At 48.0% G+C, this 9,015-nt stretch overlaps 1 protein-coding gene across 3 annotated transcripts in view; it reads right to left on the reverse strand.

Annotated features, from left to right (window-relative positions):
* LOC118508473 (neural cell adhesion molecule 1) overlaps positions 1–8,617 on the reverse strand; it is a 179,682-nt gene extending 171,065 nt beyond the window's left edge. Inside the window, exon 1 of one of the 3 annotated variants that reach the window (XM_036048283.1) lies at positions 8,152–8,617. The gene's annotated coding sequence lies outside the window, so the exon portion shown is untranslated. Of the gene's footprint in view, positions 1–7,841; positions 8,097–8,151 lie in introns of those variants that run through there. The other 2 variants (XM_036048286.1, XM_036048285.1) reach the window with 2 other exon arrangements.
* Between the last annotated feature and the right edge of the window lie 398 nt (positions 8,618–9,015).

Raw genomic sequence — 9,015 nt, forward strand, 5'->3', positions numbered from 1 at the left:
GTTCGCGTGCGCTTTTACGATGACGATCTATTTTACACACAGGTGCTACAGATTCGTTACAGCTACCGTCGTTAAAAGAGCGTAAGAGGACGGTTAAGGTGGGCCGGGAAGGGGGGAGGGGGCGAGGACAAAAAAGCATCTGGGAGTAAATGTCATAAAAGGAGAAACTTTTCCCTCCGCAAGACGAAACCAACAATCATAACCATTACGGTATGTCATTTTGAAGCCGATCTTACATTTTCTACGCCGTTCCGTTTTTTTGTCTCTCCTAAGGAGAAAGGTATAAAAGCGGGGGGGAAATGAAGGAAAACATGTTGCCAAAATGTCTGGCTTGTGGGGGGGGGGGGGTGTAGTGGGTTCTGTTTTAAACGATCTTAATTCGACCATCTTAATCACAGGTTCAGTCGCGCGGTAAGGGCGCAATTCGCAAACATTAATTAACTGAAACCAATCTCAATGACGCACGGTCAGAATCGATTGGATAAAACCATCTATCTACGCGTGGTGATAAAGGAAAATAAAGGGGATCGGAGAAAAAAACACACACACACACCAAAATATCAACAACTCGCCAACCCGTGCGCCCGCCAAACGTCTTCCTCCCGTATCCTTTTTGCCCATCGTTCCAGTTCACGTAGAAGATCATTAGGATAAAGCTTGCCCCGGAACGGGGAAACTCCCCGGCTCTAGTCAGGCGGGAAAATTTAATTGATGGCCTTATCGAAACCGCCTCGCACTTGCATCAGGCATCCAGATCCCGCCGGGCTTCGGCCGGAGTTCTGTCCCAGCGGTAGCCAAACGACCATCAGGTCTGGTGGTAGAAAGATGGCGCACTCAATCGCACATCGACCGTGAAATCATTTGGTCCTGTTGGCATCATCGAACCCGGAACGGGATGAACCTCCCGTATAGGCAGTGTCTAATTAACGATGATCTTTTCCTGATGTTGCGTGTTCCGTGGTAAAAATCACTGGCTCGTTGACCACTGTACCGCACGATTCGCCGCTAGCGATGATTGGAATTGAGTCTCGGACGGGCGTTTTTTGGTGTCCTTCTCTTCGAACCGATTCCTCTGACGGGACTGTTTTTTCCCCCTCAATCGTTCGATAATGATCTCACTTTATTGGAACTTTTTACTCACAAAAAGGAAAAAAAGAAAACAGAACTCCTTCCACAACAACCATTAGACCTTTCCGTTAAAAATAAGTTACTCAAAACGGTCAGAAAACTCCAAGGTTCTGGAGAAGGAGAAGAAGAAAAAATCTGATTTCAATGACTAGACGGAAAAGGTAACTTTAACCCTTTAGACCATGATGGGACCTTGACGTCGTAATTAAATCGTTATTATTAATTACACTTGACAATCGGGCGAACCGTGAATAAAGCCGTTTCCCGACAGGCCAACCTACTCCCTGGCTATTTTGAGGGCAAATGATCTTTTCGATTAAGGTTTCCTTATCGCAATAAATATCCAAAATTGACGAAGGGAAACAGGCTGACGAAAAGAATTCAATATTCCTGCGCAATTTCATAGATCTAGCGAAACGGTAACATTTGCTTACCGTTTCTTTTCGCCGTAACCTTCTGATGTCGCCAGGCAACTAGCCTGTTGCCCAAAATGAATTTCCCAACCTCTCCAACATTTCGAAGGCTCCAAGATATTCTTGCCGGACGGTAGCCTCAATCGACCCCTGGCGAACAAGAAACTCTCCGCAACCGGAGTTCCGGAGTAATCGATACGTGCCACCATCTGTCCAACGTACACCGGACCGGCTCGAACTATGTGTCGTGTACGTTGCCAAAACTGTTTGCCCTCCTCAAACACATCAGACCCGCCGAAGTTCCCCGTTCCCTTCCCGACACAAGGATCGACAAATTGATTTATAAAAGACTTTTAATTAAAATTCCTTTCCTCCCGTGCAGCTTCCACCAGCCGTGCATCTTACACGTCAATCTTGGCAACCTGGCGGGACCAATTTTGACAGTTGGCAACATTGGTCAGCCGAACAACCAGTCGGCCAGCCGTGTGCCGGGAGGCTCGGTTTAATACCAACTTTTCGACTAACTGTAAAGTTGGTAAACATTAGCAGGTTTTTCGGCCCGGGGGAAACGGGGGGGGGGGCGGAATGGGGAACCTTCTCGCCACAGGCGGAAGGGGAACACTCTCGCCGTGCGGGACGAGCGAAAATATAAACATCCACCATCTCTTCGATACTCCATCATAGTTCGGGGAAAGGCGAAACATTGCAAACAGAGTCCGGTTTTCGTTTGCCGGGGTAGTGGGGACGGGGTATAATTTAACGGGACGGACCGTGGGCGGGACGCACGTCGGAACCCGGGGTTTTTGGAAGCCACAATCGTCCCACTTGAGACTAAATTGAGTTATTTGCTTTATAATTTCATTATGCTATGTTTTCGTGATCCCAGGCCCCCCTGCTCTGGTCTGTCCGCCTGCGTGGAATGTGCACGAGCACGTGCACGTGGGGCAGGAATCAAAGTTCACCTTTTTTTAATTTAACCGAACCGAATTCTTGACAGACGGTACCGACGGGTGCAGGCTTTTTGCTTTATTTTCGTCCAACGTTACCAGGGGAAACTGGTGCTCGTCGTGCGACAAACCTGGTGACTTTTCCCCCGGGTCGGGCACGGTTACAATTTTCTGGCCCTCGTTCATGGAACGCTTCTTCTGCAAAGCTTGTTGTAAAAGAAACACCTTTAAACGGTCATAATAGAATTTGGTTTTTTATCCACCTTCCGGTGCAGAGAAGTGTTAGGAAAACATGTTGCTTTTAAAATGTTCGCTCAAGATCAACAAAGAAGTTGTGCACTGGCAGCAAATCTGCATACCTGCTAATGGAATCTAGGCGAGGGTTTTAGGAAAACTTTCCAAAATCAATTTCAACAGAAAACAAAATCTCAAAACACACACACGCACACACGGGCGGAAACAAAGCAAACAAACAACATCAACTGCTTATATTTCCCCCAGCAAGCCACGAAACGCCGGCGCTGGAAACGTGGCGATAGGACCTCGACAAAATCGGCCGGTTTCGGCAGGTTCCTGCCGGCCTGTGCGGGGGAAAGCGTGGTAGCTTAAGTAAAATAGCAATTTCTTCTATTCAAATCAGGCTCCTTCCCGGGTCCCCCCCTCTAGCACTGGCTCACTGGCTCGGTTTGCGGATTTTGGCAGCAAGGGATGCCCGGTTTCGCCTTCCTGCATCCGGCCTGTTTCAACAGTCAAGTTTTTGCCCCACACCAGCCGGCAAGCAAACAGGAGCGAAATAAGAGTACGCGCGCAATGCATCGGAAAACGCTCAACCCTTAAAACAAACTCAATCTCAATCGAACCGAAGCCCTTTCCATTCGAATTTCCGCGGCCTGCAGATTCATTCGTTCGTTCGCGCAAAGTACCGGTACCGGGTCTAGGTGCGCAGAACCGCGTACCGTGTACATAGCCCGCGAACGGAAGGTATTGGGAGAAAAATTAATTAAACTGCCCCCGTTGTCGCAGTTCTCCGCCGGCCGTCCGCTTTCGTAAACCAACCCGCCAGGTCGATGTGCATACAACAACTATTTTGATTTTCTCCTTCCTTCGTAAACGGTTTTTCTTGCTTGCGTACGCGGATGGTGGTGGTCGTACGTACCGCGGAGCAAAAACGGTGTACTCCAGGCCCCAGACCTGTCGGTTTAATTACTTATCTGCTGCACAAATTCTATTCCCCCCGAAAACACACACACACACAAAATGACAGAAAAAAACTCTACCAAACTTCAGGATAAGGCTATCTTTTCATTGACGTTTACGTGGTAGATCCTTGTTCTCGCTAGGCCAAACACTTACAAGAATAAACGAATGAAAGGAAATGCCAAAAAAACCGCCAACCTAAGCTCCGCCTGTTTCTAGGTGTGCGCATATCCTGTAACCCCGCCGTCTTCCTTCCATTCGGACATAGCGGACGGCGAAACCGTAGCTAAAGCAGAACGTCTCGAAATTAAATGATAATCAAACAAACGGAACCTGTAAGAACAGGAAAAAATAACATCCTCGTCTCAAGTGGTTTGCCGCTGCCAGTCCTTACCCCAAATAGCATGGCTTCCCGTACCTTAGCAGTTCCGCTTAGTTCTGCTTCTGATCTTCGTGTGAAGCAAAGAGGAGATAGGGGTTGTTCTGCGAGGGTGATTTGCCTTACGCAAATGGTATCCGTTCGTCAAGATGCGCTCCACAAGTCGCTTCCGCCCACGGTTTTTGCCAGCCTTCACCATGGTCGCGCTATGGGTCCACCGTTTGCGTTGACCCACTTTACCATCGCTCCCAACATTCGGCAAAGAACATTGACACTCAAGTCGACAGCAGCGCAACCATCACAATCGACCAACCATTATTTCATTTGACGGGTAGTAAATGTTTCCAGCATTTCCCAAAAGCAAGCAGCAGTTCTGAGAAATTATTAAGAGTGCTATCCTCGCCGGAATACATTGTACCGTTCAAGTAGTACCACGTGTCCTAGGGGAACCTGATAGTACGGCAGCAGCGAAAAATGTCCTTCCATAAAGAAAGAAAAGCTCGCCACACAAAACAGAACCACTCTAGTGGAATAAGAATGCTAGGCGCATTTTTGTGTCATTTTTCAAACTCCATTAAACCTTCCGCGAATGGGCGGAGAAGATCGCGCAACCAATTCCGGACCTCATATCAATTTTCATCAACACTAATTCGCCGTTTGCTGCGGCACTTCAAATCCAAACTCCGTCGTCACTACAGAACAGAAGCACTGCAGGGGAACAGAAGCAATGGGGTTGACCGCCGAAACAGACCGCCAAAAAGCATAATCCCTCGGAAATCAAAAGCTGAGTAAAAGAAAACAAAAACACAAGGTACGAAAAAAAAAACTCACCGACGGCTCACCGACATCCCGACCCGATCTCGGGGGTCAGCTAATCTGATAATTAATTGTCTTATTAATTGATCCACGGGTTGATGGGTTAATTTTTATGGCAGCAGAGCCCAGAAAAGTATGCGCTAACAATCGTGGCGTCGATGGTGGATTACCAGCAGTATGGCGCCGCACCGGCATGGCATGGCGATGGAACCGGCGGCTGAAGAAACGATCACGATTGGTGGGTCCAAACCAAACAACTGAGCGACTCTTCACATTGACCGGCTTCTAACAGAAAACTGTGGCCATCTGGCATAGGAAGGGGGGGGGGGATGATTGCTAACCTCGATTGGTCAGATCCAACTGCGGAACAGTAAACCAGAAGCGCAGTAAAACAAACTTTATCCCTAAACCCTTCTTTAAGGATTTTGGACGACTAAAACAACAGTAAATTATTTCTTAAGATGTCCCATCTCCACCTTACGCTTTCGGAGCAGAACGGTATTTTATTCTATTTGTTAAAGCAGCTTTTTCCCCCCTATAAGGTATGATAAGACGGTCCTTCACAAATGGGATGGGAAAAGATTGTCACCAACACAAAGAGGCGATCTGAGGGCGTTTGTTATTGGAACGGAAATAAGGAAGTTCAGTCGTCAGTTCTTCGGATTCCCCCCCGGCACTCAGTATGCCAGTCCGCATCCCTTAACCTATCCGCTGTCGGCTAATTCACAGCATCACACCCATCGGTACGGAATCGGCAAAGTGGATCCCCGGGACAATAGGACGGGTTTCGCCTCAGAACGACGATAAGCATAAAATAAAAATAGAACGTGTGATACGTTTGCTAACATGCTGATTGAAAAGTGGAAACCGTCCCGTACTCTCCCAACTTCTCTACCGTAGCCACCGTCGAGTACAACCGTTTCCTGGCAAAACTTTTCTTAACCCTCAAAACTATAGTCCGTTTTTCTATTTTTTTTTTCACTTTCACCTTTTTGCTAGACTACCAAGATTAGACTGCCCAAAACTGGAAACTTGAAGAGAGAGAGAGAGAGGTCAAAGGGCACACGAAAGAAAAAAAAGGGCTGCTCCTTCCTTCCTGCTGCTTGTTAATGCGACATATCGGTTTCGCTCAGTTCCCCGCGGGTCTTCATCACACGCGACGAGAACATGCCAATTTTCACTTGATCGTCCCATGACCATCGTCACGGAACGAGTTGACTCTACCGTAACGGGCCATTCGAATGGGTCTTCTTGGTTTCCTCCGTCTGTTGCTATTGTGTGACCAGTGTACTTAGGTACGCTTCTGCGTACGGAGTGGAAAATTGGCCCTAACGTGAAAAGTTGATTATCAAGCTGGATATAAAGTTCGTCCGCTGCTACCATCCCAAGATCGTCTTCGGGCGGATCCCTTTTATTACCCTTTTTTTTCTCCGATACGCACCCAAAACCAGCTCCTCTACCTCGTCTCATCACACTCAGCATTATCCTAAGCATCGTCTCGGGATCAATGATACCGTTCGGTCGACTCCATCCACCCGCCAAACCCTATTGGAAAGGACGACTAACGCGCCCGGTACGTAAAGTGGACCTGGGATACACACTTCCACTCTGGGAAGCTCGTTTTTTTCCTCTCTCCTGTGTGTGTTAGTCTGCTTTTCTTCTCTACGCTACAATGCGGAATGGGGTTCTCTTCTTGGCCTTGAGATAGCTACGAGCTCGTTGCGAATTCGAGTCGGTATCCCTGCCTAGAGCAGCAGCAGTTCCGCCACACGTCGAGCAAGGTCGAAAAGGTAAGCTTCTGCAGAAACCCGGAAAGAATAGAACGGATCGCACGGAAATGAAGAAAGACGATTGAATCGGTGGCAAGCCGGGAGGATACTTTTGTCTCTATTGAATAAATTGTTAATCCCTCCTACGAAGCAACCATTCGAACCTTTTTGCTACCGTGCTCCAATGGAAAAGCCTTTCATTACCGCCACTTAGATACCGTACCGCTTTGCTTTGCTGGCGGTACAGACGTAGCGAAGCGACCCTGGAAGCTGGATTGGCCTTTTTCATCCCTCAGCCTCAGCTACAGAAGGGATCTGCTGGTTCTGGCAGAGAGAGAACGATTTCACGATAGATCCGTTTTTCCTATCCTCGAAGACAGTTGCTACGAGGCACGGCTAGATCCATCTTCCATCCACCGAGCCGAGTGACAGTGTGGCTTCTCCTTTTTTGTTGTGCGTTCGCATTAGATGAATATTTTCTCATTTTACTCGTGATTGTTTTATGGCCCCTGTATCGCCTTCTTTCGGTGCCAGAGCCCCATCACTGGCCCGAGTTATCGCAAACCACCCGAGCATGTTGTGAAATAGTTTACGGTCTCTATCGAAGTTTAAGTGGAAAATCGATGCCACACTGCCACTTTGGTGCTATTTTCAAACCACCAACTGTCCTTTTTTGAGGTTCTCCATGACTCGGTACCGCTCATTCGACACCGAACATTGTGCTCCCGCAGGCCACACAGCACTGCCCACACACACACACACTTACATACATAACTTTTGAGCACAATATTTACCAACAAGACCAGGGGCCACCAAACACCTCTTGGTCTTGTCAAGCTTCTCTTCGCCCAAGCTTAACGGCGTGGAAAATTCAGTCACTGGAACACGGTCGCACGGACACTGTATCGGGGAGGAAGTTTATACAGCCCGGCACTATAAACAAATGCGAGCACGGGAACAATTGTGTCACCGGTACTTTGCGCTTCCGGTGCTGCACGCTCGGTGTACCCCATTTCGCGTAGGAACACTTCGCCCGAAGTCAGGGTCAGTGTTGCGAGAGCACACCCGAAACTGGAGCGTAGCTTTAAGCAAATGCTGCTGAAACGTCTCGAGACGATGCGTTTGCTGTACCAGAAGTCCATTGACCGGGGTGGAAATTTGAACAGGATTAAAATTCAGTTTAATTCCTTACTCAGAATTTCATTTAAGAACTGCTGGAAGTGGTCGTAATTCTGTAAGCTTCTGCTGAATGTATCCAGAGTGAACTGGTTTGAAGTAAGTTTGATGAATTTTCATGCATGCTATCTTCATCACATTATCCTTTTAAGTACACTTTCTTTCCATTTTGTTCCGACACATTCCAATGTTTTCACTTGCAAACAGCACTGTTTGATAATGCGCCTTGCTACTTCAACTGATGATGTTTGTAAACACTTTTGCTGTGATTCTACCACTTATGCGCTTTTGTGTAAAGTTTTTTAGTAAAGTAAACCAATCATTACCTCTTTCGATTGATGAAACACTAATACACACACACACTAACGCTTTTCATTCAATTATACACTACAATCAGACAACATCACAACGGACACTGATTCGGCGTGCAGCATCGATCGGTATCGACAATTTTCCCACCAGATGATACCGTACACTCGAGGGGGGGGTGGGGGGGCATCCAGCTTCACCCTGCAGCGGTGCCAAGCGGGGGCGCACGTGCATCGATCACTTGGCTATTGATTGCATAAATGTTAGCCGTTCATGCAACACCGTGCACATCGCTGATTGCCAATCAACATTTCACCGACCACAGGCGCAGCGTTCTGCCCAGGATTCCTATTCACTTCCACACCGTGCGGGACGGTGAAGCAAACCGTTTACGTTACCGTACCTCTGACACGGGGATGCTCGCGTATCAAATGCAAGGAACAAACTGAACCCTCGTCACTCCGTCGGGACAGTTGCGCCCAGGATCGGAGCTGCGTTTTGGTCGTCATTTGGCGGAGCGAGCTGCACGAGCGACCATCAACACCAAGGGTAAAACCCGAACCTCTTGCTGTCACTATCGCGGAGTGAAAACACAAGAGAAAGTGAGAAAATTTCGTGCGTCAATTTTCACGAGAGCACCTACCAGCCGCTGCCATCCACCGTCAGTGTAAACAATGCAAAACATCACAAAAATCGAACGGCGGGAGAGAGCGAAAATGAGAGCCAGAGAGCAAGTTCAAGAGAGCGAGAGAGTTTGAACACATCGCGCGTGAGAACGTGCAGCCTTTTTTCCGCTGTCGGGTTTTTCCTTTGCGGTGTGTGCAACTGCGTTCGGGCGTGTTTCGGACCCGGAGTTTCCCAGCCGAACGCACGATAACAAA

The sequence above is a fragment of the Anopheles stephensi genome, chromosome 2 (genome assembly GCF_013141755.1).
Source record: "Anopheles stephensi strain Indian chromosome 2, UCI_ANSTEP_V1.0, whole genome shotgun sequence".
Taxonomy (NCBI): Eukaryota; Metazoa; Arthropoda; class Insecta; order Diptera; family Culicidae; genus Anopheles; species Anopheles stephensi.